Genomic DNA, 18213 nt, shown 5'->3' on the forward strand with positions numbered 1-18213 from the left:
CATCCTCTGCTCCCACTTGTCAGGTGAGCCTGATGATTGTAGTGCTGTATTTAAACTGAGAATGGCACAGTCTGTAGCAGAGCGAAGTTATGCTAGATGTTGAGGGAGGTTGCTGGAGCGCTGTACAGTAACGTGTAAATACAGATGCTTGAAACTGCTGTAAAACATGTATCGGATCACTGGCTATGCTCTACACAAGGATAAACTTGACAATGGGATGATCTGCTGTATAAAGCCGGGATCCGAAAAGTTTGGAACTTTTTCGTTTGGGATCTTAACATTGTGGATTTCAGCACTGGATGTTCCGTAGTACCTGTGTGGGAACATAGGCTACTACTATAACCCCTTACTGGAATTGTTTAGTAATTTATAAGTTTTGTAATGGATGCGATATATATTTTTCCACGTTTCTTTCTTTCATTTATTTTTAAAACAATCCTAACAGTGTATAAGGTTTTAAATCTTTACCATGCGCCGGATTGGATTACGCAATGTGTCGGCAAGATCCCTGCAATTGTAACGTTTTCATGGATACAACGTAACGAATCCCTGGACACAATAAGGGGTCCATGAGTTCTCATTACTAACATACGGTGTGGGAGTCAATGACGATGCTCAGTATTCACCGGATTCATGGCTAACCTCAGTTTCTACGATTGCTGTCAGGCTCTGGGGATGAATTTCTTTGAGATTTGACTGCGCTGTGTTGTTCAATTTACGTTGGATTTATTCAGGAAGTTGTCGCGGATGCCGCTGTATACCTGGGGGTTCGAGAACGTCCACGTTTGTTACATTTTACAATATACTTCACACCTGTGTGTAGATAATCACGTTTATGTAATCTACTGTATATAACATGTACATGCAGTGGAAATGGAATACCTTTCTCACCATGTGGATTTAAATGGACACCCATAATGTAACGCCTTCACCTATTTATAGGTAAGCATTTCATTTATCTATTTATTTATTAAAGCATCGCTTTTAATTACTTTTGGTCAGTTTTGATTTGTGAGCCGAGAAAAAAAAAAAAAAAAAAAAAAAATGCAAGTTACCAGATTCAGTAATCTCCTGCTTTGTTCAGAGCATGGATTTTCACCATAAATGCACGTATACTAAAAAAACACCCTATTTGACGTTAGTCATGTATTTGCAAGGTGAACTCTTCATATAACATTAAAAACAAAACAAAAAAAGCTTCTCAAAATTCACCAGGTTGTTTTAAAAATGGGAAAGCGAGGATAGTCAGTTTATCATGCTACTTTTAAAATAGCAGGTGTTTTAAATGTGATTTTATTTCTACCACAGTAAGTTTGCACTTGTTGCTGACTGCATGGTTTGGCAGATCCGTTAGTTTTGAGTTTAGTTGTGAAACAGCGCCTACAGACCGAACAGGGGAGTTTAACTACAGGATAGCGAGCTAGGTACTGGATATGGCACTCGCTGTATTCAAATAATGCGTGAGGTGTTCTAAGGACCGATGGTGTAAGCCTACTCTTACTGGTTACACTTGTGTAGCTTCGTCATCAGTTAAATTTATCTATATGACACGTCCAGGAGATATATATATATACACACACACAAAACAAGTGACATTAACGTTGGGTTGTAGCTTCACAGTGTTAGCATAGCTTGAATTCTAACCGGATAAAGGGTTTCATTCCGGTTTGAAGTTGAGCAAAAGCAGCAACCATTAACAGACCCCTGTATCTGTTGGCTTCACAGGTGCTGCTTAGAACTAATCTAGGACTACCCAATGTTACTAATGTCGTCCGGGATTGGTACTAATCCTGGTGGTCTGTGAAACCCGCCTATACCCTTGCTGTCATACATTTTATTATTAACATCGTTGGGCCGGTGCATAAACGGTGTACTGTTTATTTACAAGCATAATGTTTTTGGACTGTAGTTGACTCCAAATTGCATAGTAGTTTAATCCCTTGCAGTCTTAAAGTGAGGGTATACACACCCTTGAGCATGTGACTTGCACATTGTGTTTACTAAAGCTCATATAAACTTCTACCCTTTAAAAAAAAAAAGTTTAAGCATTTCACTGAAACCGTACAGTGTACTCTTGTGTATGCCCTCGTGTGTGTGTGTGTGTGTTTTTTTTTTTTTTTTTTTTTTTTTTTTGATAGATTCTGTTTTGATTGACAGTGGGGTGGGGTGCGGGGCAGGCCTTCTAGAGAAAGAGGTAACTGCATCTTTTTTCATGTCCCCCAGCAATTGATGTTAATAGGCCCATGCTAAGAAAATCAGCAAACCTTTTTTTAATGAAAGCACTCCTTTATGTGGAGCTTTTAAATCTATTCCCTGTGCCCCAGCCTCCCTGTTAGAAGTCTATTTATTTACTCTATTTGAGTTCTTTAGTCACTACTTAAGAGGATTTGTTCTGAGGGGTGGACTGAAGGCTACTATACAATGAAAGGGTTCCCAGACCTCAGAAATCCTATATGTGGCGAGAGGCCACAGTTCGTAGTGGAAATACATTGAGGAAATGTGCACATTTTGGTATGACATCCTATAACACATGCATCTGGTGTAAAGACCTGGTATTGCACCTGCGGCACTTTACACACAGATTAAATGTGTGCTATGCACCTGACAGTAATTTTGCATTCTACTTTATTAATTACAGCTAAAGCAAACATGGTTTTTATTTTACTACTGAAATCAATCAATCATAAACATATGTTGTCTACCTACTTATATAATAATTTCAAAGTTATCAAACGCTGTGTCTTCCTAAACTATACTGAAATACTCTACAAACATGTAACAAAGTTTTTCTCATAGAAATCCATCTTTCGGTCTACCAATATTTAGGCATATGTGCAAGAGAGTGAGTAAGCCAAAGATAACATAATAGCACTATATTTAGACGGGTTATATTTAATCTCTTACCTATGCATGCCTGTGTCTGACTACATTTTTATGAAGGACAACTCTCTCCGTGAACCAGCTACAACTGGCCGGCTCTCTTTCGAGTAGTTTTCGTGTGGTTATGACAGGTGAAGCTTGTGTGTGGAGATGTGTAGGAGCTGTGACCTGGGCTGAAGACACCAGCATTAATCTGGAAATCCTCTGACCCCATGTAGAGCCTGCGTTCACGAACACAATGATGCTTTGACCCTGCTGAACTCCTTTGTAGAATGGGGGCTCTGTAGTGGTCTTGCGGGGGCTGAAAACGTAGACAGACTGCTTCTAAGAGTGTGTACCAGAGCTGGCTGTGAACGAAAACACAGGTCCTCCACCACACAACGCTTTTAAAACAGCACTCCTGCTCGCCCCTTCTGTCATAAATCTGACAGCCTAAGCATCCAAGAGCACAGTTAATAGAACAACACGCGAAAGCAGGTTTGGATGCAGATGCTAGTCTGACAATAACCTTTTATTTTGGATCTCAACCACTGTGGGATTGTACACAATGTAAATATCGCAGATCAGTGATTTATATTCAGATGCTAGTAAAGAAAATAAATGGTTGAATGCCCACTGCTTTGGGTATGCCTGCCTATTATAAATCGGATCTGGTGTGGTTGAGTTCTATTAAATCCCTGATCATTGCTGAATCAGCCTAGATGTACATCCGAAGTTTTAACGTCCCTGAATTGCCTCCTGTGGATGGTTAATGGTGTTAGGAACTGTCAAAAGGTCACCGACCGCTTAGAGGGCAGAAAAACATTTCATGTTAGCGAGGTGTCAGCGATAGTCCAGCAACCATGGCATAGTACCTGTATTGCACAAATATTTTCAACGCAAAAGCGGTTAACCAGTGAAAAAGCAAACAACCACCTAAGGGATGTGTCCGAGAGGTAACGGCAGCATGACATTAGCACCATATACCACCTTGAAGCTGAAGCATTTACATTTATAGAATCCCCGAACGATCCCCAAGAAGAGAATCCAAGTTATTTAACAATCCACATTCCTTGGCTGAGAGACTAGAGCCAGGTATTATTTCCCAGTCTTAAGAGCCTGGGTCAGGATTCAATGCAGGTTTGTGCCCCACATTCACAACTCCCAGTCCCACACGCAGTAAAAGAGGGTTACAACAAAAATAATTTCATGGACACAACCCAAGAGCCAGGGTTTAATCCTCTCTTCTGCAGCAACAAGAGCCTCGCCCTAGCTATTGAAGCTATTGCTATTCTGTATAAAAGCCAGCCTGCCAGAGTGCAAAAAATTGCTGATGAAGGGTGCTATCTGGGGTACCAGTAACTTGCAAGAAAGCACGTTTCACCCAGGACCTCCGATATGCAATTTGTCTAAATTCAAAATGATTTGTTTTAAGACCTAATGTTTTGTATTTAAAAGGTGCTGGCTTTAGGTCATTCTTAAGCCTGACCAGAGACTGGTTCCTTTGTGTTGTGTTTTTATTTGTGTGTTTAGCAAGTAAAGAACCCACAGTGAGTGCTTACTACTTGACATCAACAGGTTGTACAGGGGCAGCGAGTTCCAGATCTTTAAATTGACCGCTTAAACAAATCATTTTTGGTTTGCAAAAGTAGCTACCTTTTTTGTTATTAGTAGTAGTTAATCTTGGCTGGTTTCATTTTTGCCACAAAGCTGTGTATATTTCCGCGGGAGGGTTGTTAAACATTCAGAGTGAAGGTATCTGTCAAGCACCTTCAACAGTCCTTCAGCACATTCTTCAGACATAATGTATCTCTATTTCTTTTTTGCCTGCAGTTTCTTAGCCTTAAAGAATTCCATCTATTGTCAAGTCCCAGGACAGAGCTCCCTCTATGCCTCTGTGTGGTGGAGCACACTGGCTCCCTCTTTTTAGCCCCCCCCCCTTCATTAAAATCTTCTCGGAACAAGTCTTCCTTTCTCCTCTGAAGAGGGACCCTCTGTGTAACGCCAAGTGACTCTCTGGGGTAGCATTGAGGGTCAGACACTTGGTTTACAAAGGGAGCTGAAGTGTCAAATAAACTCGGTCAGAGCCCCCGAGACACACACATTTCTTTATTTCGTACCCCCACTGGGAGACAAAGGCGGACTTTGTGTCAGTGTGAAGGCCCTGACAAAACAGTGTTTTACACAAGGAGAGGGTATGGGGCTGTAAATCACGCTCTCCCTCTCTTGCCACCTTTCTCTCAGCATCTGCTCAATGTGGGAGGTATCCATTGATTAAGGTATTGGTAACAGGATGCATCTTAACAGTGTAGTAAGGGACTAGTAGATACTAGATAATATGATTTAAATCTGGCTGTTGATAAGCAAGCAAATTAATTAGTGATAACGTTAAAGACCAACCCTTAAATTGATGGTACCCCCACCTCCCCCAAGTAATCCTGTAACTTCCTAAATTCAGCATGACAAATGTAGCTGGTATTTGTCTATTGCTGTAGCTGCACAAATGTACAACGAATCAAATGTCTCTCATATTAAGTCAAACATAGAAGTTGTCAGTCCAGCTACAGCTTTTAATTTTCTCTCTCTTCACACTGGCTCGCCTGTTGGAGTCCTGTGAGCTGTGCCTGTATTCATCAGCTGTGATTCTGGTTTTCGGGATACTGAATCCAGTCTTCCAATATTTCCACGTGGACCTCCCAAATGCCAGTCACTGTAGGAAGTCTGATTAGGTATAGCTGAACTGACATCGGGCTACTCGCAGTGGATTCTAAACTGACTCCTGCAATCCGAGATCGGATCGTTTGAACTTGTTGTGGATAGAAGGTTAGGTGCAGTTCAATAGATGCTTGTCCTATTGGGTATCTTCTGCTCTGCAGTGTCATGTTTTAAATTGGTTAAGCCACATGGTTTATGGAGCTAATGCTAACTCATGCTGGACAGCCAAGCTAGTAGATGTCAGAGTCTATTGATTCAAGGCATGCTACAAAGCAATGATTCAAAGATGATGTGAATGACAAAGGCTACCAGAAGATTTTCTGTAAAAGGTATTTAGAAGGTGCATTGAATTTAAAAGACTAAATGACTTTAAGTAAAAGGGTTTTCAGCTCAAATTGTCAGGTGGCAAAGTTACTTTGTACAGTACAAGAAGGATTTTTATTTATTTATTTATTTTTATTTATTTATTTATTTATTATTTTTTAAAACATGTTTGCTCTTATTCTGTATTTTATTAGATATAAAAATGTATTTTGCCAGCGTGAAACAGCTTTGTTTCAGATCTAATAAAGTTCAACAAGTAACAAAATTAATAACTGTTTAAAAAGGCCCCCTTTTTATTTATTTATTTACTTCATTTTATTTCTCAAGAGTGACTTTAAAGTGTGTCAGAACAGGAGAGTTGTCATTTATTAGCTGAAGGGGAACAATGGCCGGCTTGTCTCCTGGGAGGCTGGAGCCCGCGGAGCTGGGGGAGGGTGGCCGAAGATTGGGCAGCGACGGCCGAACGAAAACAAGCGGGCGTCTGATATAAAAACTGCTGACCCTTTGGGAGGAAAATAGCACCTTTGTTTCGAGGTGTGTGTGTGAGGAGGGGGTTGGGGGGGATTTTTAAACCAATGGAGATTGTTTGCCACAATTCCACCTCTTGGTATTCAAGCTAAAGTAAAACTTTAAATAAATAAATAATAAAAAAGGCATATTACTTTCACTGTACAGTACTGCCATCTCAGTTAATGTGGCTGAGGTCTCAACTAGAGCCATGTGTATTACAGTCTTCTCTCAAACCTTTTTTGGGGACTGGATCTTGATTAAATTACAGTTTGTGGTACCATCCATAATCCCCCCCCCCCCCCCCCCCCGTTTTGTGGTACAGTTCATAATCTTTACCAACGACGGGCAAGAGACTAGGACGAATTTGGCACCATGCAACTGGTTCCTCACTGTTGTGATATGTACAATACATAAGATGATAGTAGTGCTTAAATACACAAGAAAACAATAAAAACATGAATGGAAAACCCCAGACGTTGTAATTATTACAGCATGTTAGCGACCATGAGTAGGTGTTGTGGGCAATCCCATTTTCCTCCCACCTGGCAGCTGAGTTCTGTCATTGTAGCGGGCAAAGTCAGCAACCTGTCAGCAATGTGTCCAGTGATACAGGCTCTCAGGCTAGCTAGACGAGTGGAAATTATTCCTGACAATGCTGAACTCTTACTGTCCACAAGGCTGGCTGTGGTGGGAAGATTGAAGCTGTGACAACTCCTCCTACCACAGAAGTGCCCTTGTTGACCAATGCACCATTTATTTCTTCAGGTCATACCCTTTACACTGGGGTCCAGTTTGAACCAAACTCAAGGCAAAATAAAAGAAAGGTTAACTGGATTGACTGCAACAGCCTTTAAAATAACAGGGTTTGGTTCCAACCAGACCCTACAATTGAAACTTATATTGCAGCTGCAATTGTAGAGAGAGAAAAAAAAAAAAAAACATCTTCTTGATGGACTGAACATTGCCTTAGTGGAAAGTAATGTCAATTTTCTATAAACCATGAGTGTCACTGACTGGATTGATATATATTTAATGACTGAAACAGCAATGGATCTAAATTCTACCACCTATAATTCCTCCTGGTTTTAGTTTTCTTTATTCATTTATACATCCTGTACCATTAAGGGCCCTGAAGAAGAACAACATTGAATGTGCTTAAGTCGGTGATAGAGCTGGGATTGAAACCCAGGATCTCCACGCAGCCACAAGACCAAACCCTGATTCCTCATTCCTCAAAGTCCAAGCCTAGATAAATGACTGAACATCCAAGCCTACAGCCTCCACTGGCAATTTCTAGGAACCTGCTCCTCAATATTTATAAGATGGATATTATCCACAGAACTGGATGGGATGTCTGGAAGAAGGTTTCACGAAGTGCAGGAAAGAGAAAAGATAACAAGCAGTAGAGGGACCTGTTCAGGAGCTGTGTTTCGGATTTAAAGTAAGGTAGTTTTAAATGAGTGAAAGGACCTTTGCTAGTCTCAACCTGTGTTTAAACCATAGCAGCCCATTAATGAGCGCCCTGTCTAAACAGCCCTCCAGAGTGTCGACCTTGTCCGACGGGTTTCCCAGGAGTGACAGAGCCATCTTTGTTTAACAGGACCAGCTTCAGGCAGTAAAGAGGGAGAGGGAGACAGAGAGAGGCCCATTCAGGTACGCAGCTGTCTGGGACCCCCAGATTCTTAAAAGCCCCTCCAAAAATTATTTATTTGCTTTAAAAATAAAAAAAAATCTGAAATATTATTGAGGATAGAACAGGAGCCCTGTCTGTATTTTTCCCTGTAGTCTCATCTTGCTATGTACCTAGCCATGCATTTCCTCTGAGACAGTTGTGTTAGTGTTGGAAACTGCTGAGCCTAGGATTTGTTTTGATATAGTGTTGGCGGCATATAAATTAATAGGACTGCAGCCTTAGGCGTGAAATAAACACACATTATAGAATCCATCTCCAGGGCTGGCAATGGAACATGAAACAAGCAATGTGATTGGTCGAGCAAGGTTCCAGCTGTCCGTATATTGGATGATATGGACAGTTGGAGCCTTGTCATATCTAAATCACTGCGCTGCCTCACAGAATTTAAAGTATCAGCCAGTAGCCATCTTGCTTGTACAGTTAGGTACAAATGTAGAGCTGCAGCTATGAAACTGAGTGACCAGTTACCTGCAAAAAACCCCAAAGTAGTAAGTAGACATGCCGATTTGGATGAAGAAAAATTAAATGAACTGGGGAAAAAAAAGAAAAAAAAATCTTTATATGCAGTCAACCCAATTTTGGCACTTAAAAGATTGTTTTTTTTTGCGGTTTGTAAACGCTACAGAAAACCACAAAAAGGCACTTCTGCACATCCACCCCTCTCAGACACAGAAATGACTGAAATCTGAGATTGCTCAAACAGCGTGTCCGCGACGGGAGGGAAAAAAAAAAAACTTGTGCCATCGTCAACTCCTCCCCTAGTGTATGTTAATGACAATGTCTACAATATCAAAAATACAGATGTACTTTCTTTTGTATGTTAATAAAGTTAATTTACTCGGCTTAACTTAGCGTGCCGTTTTTAAAGTTATAAACTACTTTATTGGCGTAAGGTTATTTGATTAAAAAAACTAATAATTTTTTGCCCTGAACATGCTTTTTTTTCCCTTCAAATCTACAGTTTTACCTGGATTATAAATGCAATAAGGCCCTTATACGTCGAATATACAGACTTCTAACCCTCACAACACCCAAGGTGTCTATCTATCTATCTATCTATCTATCTATCTATCTATCTATATCCAGTCTGTTCATGATAAACTAGTTTTACTGTAGAAATATTAAGTAATTGCACATTACTTCTTTTTAATTAGCAAACATCAATTTGACACATTCCAATTAATAAATGTCATATACTTTAATTCCATATGCATACCTAATGTAAATTCCTTTTTTTAAACAGCATGTACAGTATGTAATGTTACTTAAAACTAAGTAATTTTCCCTCTTCATATGTGTACTGTAGCCCTAGTATTGATTGGTTTAAGAGTCTTGCATTGTAAACACATTTATCCTGCTTGAAGATTTAATTTGAGAGGTGCAGAATGGTTAGCCTTTTAGAAGTATGGATTAGATGGTTATGCTGTTTCTTCAAAGCTAAAAGGAACTTCAAAACATTTCCAGCTGAAGAATGTTCTTGTCCTGAGCTCTGGCTTTCATTTTCCCATTGTCTGTCCGCGTTGGATAAACAGTTTTTTTGTGAGCTCTACCATACCTCCCACTCTGAAATGTCACATTCCTCATCTCCTGTGGTCAGTGTAGGCCCTATTGTTTCTCCTGAAGCCTGGGAGATAGTGTTAGCTCAGTTGCCATGGTTATATAAAGGGGAGGGGTACCTATTCTTCACGCCCTGCCCTGTAGTTGGTAGAATATACCATGCTGTGAAAATTTCTTGTTAAAAATTGCATGAAATTCTCATATGTGCTTGGTATGTTTGCTGCTCCCAGGCATGTTCTCCAAACAAGAAGTAAAGCTTGAAAATCTTTCATTTACTTAAAAATGAATGTCCAACAGTCATTACCTGCTAGACAATTGAGGCAGCTGTCCCAAGGCTACAGCTAAACAAACAAATGGCTTTGTGTTGGGAGACATTTTTAAAATGTATTTTTAGTTTGGTCTGGATCTCTTGAGCTGCTTTGTCACGGTTAGTTTTTCTCTAATGGCTGCCCTACTCAGGACTTTATTGGCTTAGATTCGCTGTGAGGTTTGTAATGTACATTTTCAATTTACATGGGAAGGCAATAACACATATTGGTTATAAAGGGTTTGTATATGACGCTTGGGTGGCCTATAGCAAAACATTATTAGGTTTAGGTGCTTTTAAAGGTGATGAGAGATTGGATGCAAATTGAGCATCTGTGACCGCAAATGGGTTTAAACAGAGCAATATTCTAAATGCGAGTCAATGGGAAACTCTGCATGTAGCATACTGTAGTAACTCAAGAGTTGCTAGGGTTTTGGAAATGTCTAGAGAGAACACCTTATACTGAAAGAAGACTCCTACTAAAATACTTGGAGGTAAACAATGAAATGGGTTTTACTGTGCGGTTCTGTGAAGTTGTGCATCTCTGTCATCCTGTTTTCCTGGGTCTTGAGCCTGAGTGGAACACAATCCAGGGGTTCTGATGACATCATCACCCAGGAGACTGGCTGTTCAGAGCCCAAATCTGTGTGTAGCAAGAGCTCAGACATTGAACAAGTCAACTGTTGTTGCATTATAAAATGTGATGTATGCCGTATGGAATTTTCTTCTTGAAATAGGCCCTGGTTTATCTTGAGTGCTTTCATGTTCCTGGTTGGGGGCAGTCTTTTCAGTTTATTTTCTGTTCTTTTAAATGATCTCATCTTATTTCAAGGGTTTATTCTGAGATACTGGGATATGAAGTCAGTAAACTTGAGATTGCATACACACCCTGCTATACTAAATCAGAACTGAACTGAACTGGGTCTTGTTGGGATAGTGCAGCGGTTTGAAATACTAACTTGTTCAGGGATAGAAATAGGTCTCCCATTGCATAGCTGTTTGATCCATTCCTTGTTTTACTATGATTTAATAAGACACACCTGAGCTTGATACCTATACACTGTAGCTAATCAAGCTCGCATTAAAACCTGGAATGGGTGAAACTGCTATTCAGTAAGAGTCCCTTGTATTTCCATTCCTGTTTAATAAATCAGGCATTTTGTTGTTACAAATTACAATCTGTGTAATAAAAAAATTAGAATAGTCATGTGTTCCAAGCTTTTCCACCTGTCTTACAATACAGCGCTTTACTATGGTTTGCTTTTGTGTTATTAAACATACCTCTCTGTGACTTGCCATGCTTTTTCTTTGCTTTATTATTTTTTTTGATATGCTGCATCCTTTTGTAAGAGTATAATCAGTATAATAGTGTAAGAGTATTTGCAGTATAATCGTAAATCTCGAAAAACTGCTCACTTCTAAATCTTTTGTAGTCATTTTTGTATTACTTTAGTATAAATACATGTTAATTTGGATTCATATGTTGTTTTTTTCTGACTTTATGTGAACGAAAAGACACACATTTGCCTGTTTTCCCATTGGAAATAGTGATATTTTGAAATATCACTGTCCTGGTCACAAAAGCAAAGTCTGTGGGGAATAATAGCCTTTTTCTATACTTTTTGAGGCATAAGCAATTAGGAAATAACACTTACTACCCAGGAACCGAAAAAAAAAAAAAAAAAAATTACACTGTGTTTTTATGTGTGTGTGTGTGTGTGTATGTGTATGTATATATATATATATATATATATATATATATATATATATATATAATATATGTCAGAGCCTATTGCTCCAACAGACTAGGTTGGACTGCATTAAAGTAATTTTTTTTCTTCCAGGAAAATCGGGTACATTGTTTGCTAAAGCTGTGCTGTGAAAAAGTTCACATTGAGTGCATTCAATGAATGTCTCAGAGCTGTTTTCTTTTAGTCAACAGCGGCCTCTGCTGGACAAAGTGATTCCTCCTTCTCCCTACTGACTGCTGCTTTAGCTTCAACAGAAAGTTGTCATATCCACTATAGCCACTAGGGGCTGACAGTGAAGGAAGCTTGGTTCATACATGACAGGCATGGGGATGCTGGTCCTGGAGTGCTAACCCTTTGTTCTAGCTTCAAAAATACCGCATTCAGTGTTTATTAAAACCATTTAATACAAAGGAATTTACTGTTATGGAAGAAAAGAATAAGGCATATTCAACAATCTTATGTTATCTAAATAAAAAAAAGTTTGATATCCATGAAACTCCAGCAGTTTCTTGATTACACTATCCAGTGTCATAACTTTAACTGTCAAAAAGGCTACTAATAAATGACAAAGCTTTAAGCTATTTAGTGCTCATTTTATAATCACAGCTACATTCTAGTACTCAACACCTTCGATCAATGCCTTTTATTCATGAAAACGGACTTTGAGAAATCCTCTTTAAATAACCCATGAATTAAAGCTTTGTGACTTGGGCCTAACATTTCAAAGTTGAATTTCTCAGTGAGCAGTATATGCCAATACTTTTTTGAACAGTGTAACAGTGCTGCATTTGTGGTGTTGTGGCGTCCTCTGCTGTTGGTTTGTATAGTTGCAGGGAATTCAAAACCACCCTTGTTTTAAAGCTCTGCTACAGGGGTTCCCAAAGTTTTGGTCAAGGAGGGCCACATAACATGAGAGGTGGGCTGCATGATAAAACTCACCAATTTAAACACCAGTATGTGCAATACATATAACATACATATATGATCCAAGACGTACATCTTTTCGGCTGCCTTTTTTTAAATCATGTTTGTATTTATACTTTATTGGCTGGTTTATAGACCCAGGTTATCACTATTGTTGGTTTATTTTACCTAAATTAACATTGGGTAGTCCAGGACTAGTACTAAAGGGACATCTTATAATGCTTATTGTGGATTAATAATGTGCTTAAATGGAAAGCAAATGCTTACAAACCTTGCCAATAGCGATACAGCAGAGCCAGAAGTGGACACTAAATCTCTAGCATTTTGGCTAAATCTATTTATATTGTTTTTCATACTCATTATCTTTAGTTTTGAAATTGGATTTTTTTTTTTTTTGTATAAGAAAAAAATAAAAAACACTGAATACAGAATTTGACATAACAACCAAATCAGCTTTGAAAAGAAAGCACAATTTTGGATTGGAAAAAAAAAATACTCTAGCAATTGCTTAATCATTAAAATATGTATCCTAGATAAGAATCTACATTTAGTTATTCCTGTCCCAGCACTCTAGTATATTAAATACTAAAGTAAAATGTCTCTGATTAGTAAATCAAGTGAACTTTAGTTCAACAGAAAACAACAGTTAAACGAAGGCGTTATCCTCTGGTTTCACAGACTTGTCTAAATTAACATTACATAGTCTGGGGTTAGTGCTAATGAGGGTCTTCAAAGCTAAACATACAAGTTTAAACTATTAAACTCGGATTGACAGTCTTAGGCCCTGTCACCACTACATAACCGATCTTGAGAACCGTCCTCGAAACCGTTCCAGTTAATCCAGCTCAAAGCGTCCACACTAAGGTACCGTTTCATGTTTAGTTAGGCTTAGTGCGTCCACACACTCTTAGAATAGTTCGGTTACAGTTCTTAGCAGCGCAATGAACGGTGGAAATTAATACAATATTATCCCAGCATGCACTTGCTTTATTTTAAAATGTTATGCTTCATATTAATAGAGGTGCATATTACTAAAAAGAAATAAAACAAACATTTTGGAAAAAGTAAATGCAAACGCACACAAGTAGGGCTTGAAGTTTTGGGGTTTTATTTTTAATCAGGTGACGTCCCTTTTAAACAAATTTAAGCGGATTCTGTTTTCATAATTAAACTCAGAAAAAAAGCTGTTAATTACAAAACAATCTTTGTTTTTACCTTCATATCTTGCCTGAGCCTAATTTTGGTCCCCTTAATTTTATTTCATATATATATAATTTTTTTAAAGCATAAAAATGAATACCCATTGTCGTGTGTACACTGATAGCAAGTCCTTCAGGCGCCAGTATTTCGCCAAACGTTCCACAAAGCATTTTGGGATATTTGAGGATACACAAAAAATGTAGTATCACAGCGTCCACACTTCTGATAAACCACACTACCTTATGCGATCTAATTAGAATCAGACTCGAGACTGCCTCCTGAGGTGATCTCCAGTCTGGTTCTCAAGTATGGTATTGAACGCTGCGTAGTGAGGACACAAACCCTATTCAGCATTTATTTGTTTATTTATTTATAAGACTGGGTTTAAAGGCTTAGCTATTCTGTCCCATAGGTGCACAACAGCTGAATGCCAGCAGAGACTGAAATGTGTTCTCAATGTAAAACAGTGACCTCTAGTGTTTATATGTACATACAACAACTCTTGGTAGATTTCTAGGAATGCTGGACTTGTTAGATATGTTTTTTTTTTTCCATAAACATGTGTCTCTAATCTAGATGTGAAATAGTGCTCTAAGCGAGCAGCATTGGTTGTGTTTACCCCATTTATGTCCATCTGATTTTAATCTCATCTGGATTTTAGGTAATAACCTCTTCAGTCTCTCTCTCTTTTTTTCAATAGAAGATGTATGCCTCATGTTATCTGTAAAAATCCCAACCCCAATACTCATGCACACAACAGGTTTCAAATATTCTCATTCCACATCATAGCACGTAGCTTAATTCTAATGGGCTTTAAAAATATTGAAGATACGGCTTTGCGTAAGAGGTTAGTATATTCTGATTATATATAGTATATATAGTATATACTGCATTTCAAAATGAGCTCTCTGTCAGTGGAAGAGGTACATTCTGTTAACCAGTAGAGGGGGCTGTCACAGTGCTGGTGTCATAGGGGAAAAGGTAGATTACACAAGTGCAGTAAGGTAAAAGGAAGGCGCGGCAGCTATTTGATTAAGGGGGACTCAGCATTTTCTGTCTGATCATTTTATTTGCCAGATCATATGGTAATGTGTTCACACACCTCTTTCTTTTTTTACATTTTTTTTCTGTCTGTAAAATATGTGTGATGCAAAGTTTTCTGCCGGTGTGTATTTAAGAATGTCTTTGTTAGTCTGATGTAGGCAGCAGTTGATGTGTACTCGCAAAGATTTATTTACTGTATATTAATAGGCTTTACACGTCATAGTGTTGTCAGTCTTTAATCGAATACACAATACACATAGGTGCTGGAAGTAGGGGTGCTGCGGGTGTGGTAGCACCCCTGGCATTGCATGGCTCCCATCATATTTACAGGGATTTCCCATCAAGGGTTGCAGTTTTGTTCAATGGCTTTCAGCACCCCCATTTTAAAAATCGTTCAAGAGCCACTGATACAGCATTAATAGTATTGCTTATATTATTTTGAGAGTAACTAACTATACAGTTTACAAAAAGTGAAAGCATAAACGTTATCATCCTAGTTTTAAAGAAAAAATAAGACTACAAGAACTCTGACAGCTAAATTTAGAAAAAAACAAAAAACAACTTTGAGTTGCAATAACGCTTGTTTAAACAGACATACACATTACACTTACAAACTTAATTTTAAATTATGTATCTATTGTTAATGTATATCACAGCTATTATCTATCGTTATACTGTCAAACGTTCGATCTACTTATGTAAATTTATACTTACAAAATCCATTTAAAAGTATTTCTTTTTTGTTACTATATCCAATCTACTTATTCCCTGGGATTGAGTAGTATGGTAGTAGTACAGCGATCTATGCGTAAACCTTAGAAACAATGGAACCTCCCCTTTAAATTCTAGACTGCGATCCACTTTTCCCTGGTCTATTCTTCCCCCAGGACACGTGTCGAGGCCATTGGAGTAAGATTTGATTTTCAAACTTTTTTTTTTTTTTTTTTTTTTCAAAAGGCAAAACTAAATAAATTTACCGCAATCAGTAAAATGTACCAATTCTTTTTAAAGAAAATAACACAGCTGAGGGAGAGAGAGAAACTGAAGGAAAGAAAAGATAATAGCAGAAGTGCTACTGGGGTGAAGACACAGCAGAAAGTGAGGATGTCGAAGAAGGCCTCTGCTCTTGAGCTGGCCTGGGGACTAAACCGACTCCTTTCTATAAAAATATTTATTTGTCATCAAATTCTTCACACACTTTTTTTTATCTATCTACAGACAGGCTTCTTTCATTTCTGTTGGCATGGTTGTATTTAAAAGAAACAAAACAAACAAAATAACCATTTACAGCCTGATAAGAAACAGGTTTTCCAAGTTGGGTGGAACATCAAAATGAAGTGACTTTAAATGCATGTAATTTCAATTTTTCTCATTGAACACTCAAAATGAAACATCCCGTCAAAATGGTCACTGTTGATGTGAGGCTGATGATGATGATTACATTTTAATTTGACGCTCTAGAAGAGGACACAATACTAAAATTATTTCCAGGTTTAAAAACATGATCAAGTTTTACATTGGAGTGATGAAAGTGGTCACACAGGCTTGGCTAGAGACTAGAGAACAGGCTAGGAGGGGCCATGCAGATATTTGTAGCGGAGCACGTTTGCTGTGTGGTGTCCTCGGCTCGTGGCTGTGTAACTGGTTGCATCTATGCTAATCATGCTTTTCACAAGCGAGGACCAGGCTTCGCAATACACTGCAGGAGCTTGAGTTTTTAGCCTGAGCACTCTTCGGGTCAGGAGATGGAGGTTCAAGACAGACCTGTTCATGCATCAGTGAGGTTAAAGGAGTAAGACTTGCCTCTGGTGTGTGTGTGTGTGTGTGTTTTATTCAGTCAGGTCCTGCAGACAGGGTAATCCCCTAAACGATTACCATTATCTAGAAATACTGTCAGGACTGACAGTATGTATAATAAATATGTATTTAGAACATACATACGAATGGACAGACAGACATTAGGACAGGTTCCTCTGATCCCCAGACTCTAATACCCTGAATAACTTGTTGCATAGAAAGGGGTGTGACAATGTAAGTGTGACATACCCTTGGGCCACTTGGCTCTATATGTTGTGTTCTAATGTATTGTGGTAGGTTTCTGTAATTGCTAAATATGCTTTCTGTCTGCTGGGATTCATTTTACAAGGCTACAGTGGTGAAAATTAGTATGTTTATGACATTTTATGGAATATTTTAATAATTAGTCAACCCCCTGACTTCTGGAGTAAGGAGGAAATTAAAAACCTGTTTTTTTTTTTGTGTGTGCATTGCTTTCTGTAGGGGTTTTAAAATTGTAATGCTCGAAATGGCCACATGATGGCAGTGTTTCTCCATGCAAGAGCAGTTACACCCCAAATCTTACAGCACGTAAGTGTTCCAGAGTTTGTATTAACTTGTTATTTCCACAGTAATTCTAGCGTCTCTCTGTGAAGACCAAAGCTATGCTTCGTTTCAACTTGTATCAAGTGCAATTCCTCCAAAGAGGATTACTCTAAAATAAAAACAACACATTTGTGTTTAAGAATTAAATACTGCTAAGCCTAATTTGTCATAAATGTACTATTTTACATTTGTCAAAACCAGCATCAGAGTGTACCATATAAAGATGTAAAGGTGAGAGAATTATAATAAAAACCTAAACAAAAAGTCCAGGTACATATTGGTGTAAAGAGTTTACAGTTAGTGCAAGTGCAAACTGACAATTCAATATGGCTGGAAAACTTAAGAGTAGGTAGAAAAGAACTTCTAAGACCAATAAAGGACCTGCATTTTTTTTTTTTTTTTACTGCTCAATAATATATGTCTGTCTTCGGTTGGCTCTCTGACAGTTGTATGCCTGGTTACTGAAGTTCAAACAGGATTGAGACAATATTGTAGGTGGCGTGATTGATATGAGCGAGCGATATGTTATTGGTTGACAGAAATAGCCAGGGTATAAATGATAGTCTGCGGAAGTCATTGTGTACCTGTGTGGAGCGACTTGGAAGCACAGCTGTGCAACAAATGCCTCTCCTAAACCAAAAAAAAAAAAAAACCCAAAAAGGGCTCCTTAAGAGGGGTGATTTAACAGGTGTGTGTGTGTGTGTGTGTGAGGTTGTGTTACTGTAGCAAGAGGCACTGTGCATCCAGACATTTAAAATATAAGATTGTCAAGTCAATAGATTAAGTCAAGCACAATAGTTTGTAATAGTTGTCTTGTACACAATAGCATACTTACAATCTAGAATGCGTCTAGATTAAAACGTCCTTAGTTTACTTTGAGCGGTGTGCTATCTTGAACAATTGAAATACCCCTGCTTGTCTATATCCCTAGTTTTATCCACCCTCCC

At 38.5% G+C, this 18213-nt stretch overlaps 1 long non-coding RNA gene across 4 annotated transcripts in view; it reads left to right on the top strand.

Moving 5' to 3' along the window:
- The window catches only part of LOC121295356, a 94175-nt gene continuing 75962 nt past the window's right edge, over positions 1–18213 (top strand). For 2 of the 4 annotated variants that reach the window (XR_005946908.1, XR_005946909.1), the window contains exon 1: positions 1–942. This is a non-coding gene — a long non-coding RNA (uncharacterized LOC121295356). The remainder of the gene's footprint in view (positions 943–18213) is intronic. The other 2 variants (XR_005946907.1, XR_005946906.1) reach the window with 2 other exon arrangements.

This window comes from Polyodon spathula, chromosome 20, assembly GCF_017654505.1.
Source record: "Polyodon spathula isolate WHYD16114869_AA chromosome 20, ASM1765450v1, whole genome shotgun sequence".
Taxonomy (NCBI): Eukaryota; Metazoa; Chordata; class Actinopteri; order Acipenseriformes; family Polyodontidae; genus Polyodon; species Polyodon spathula.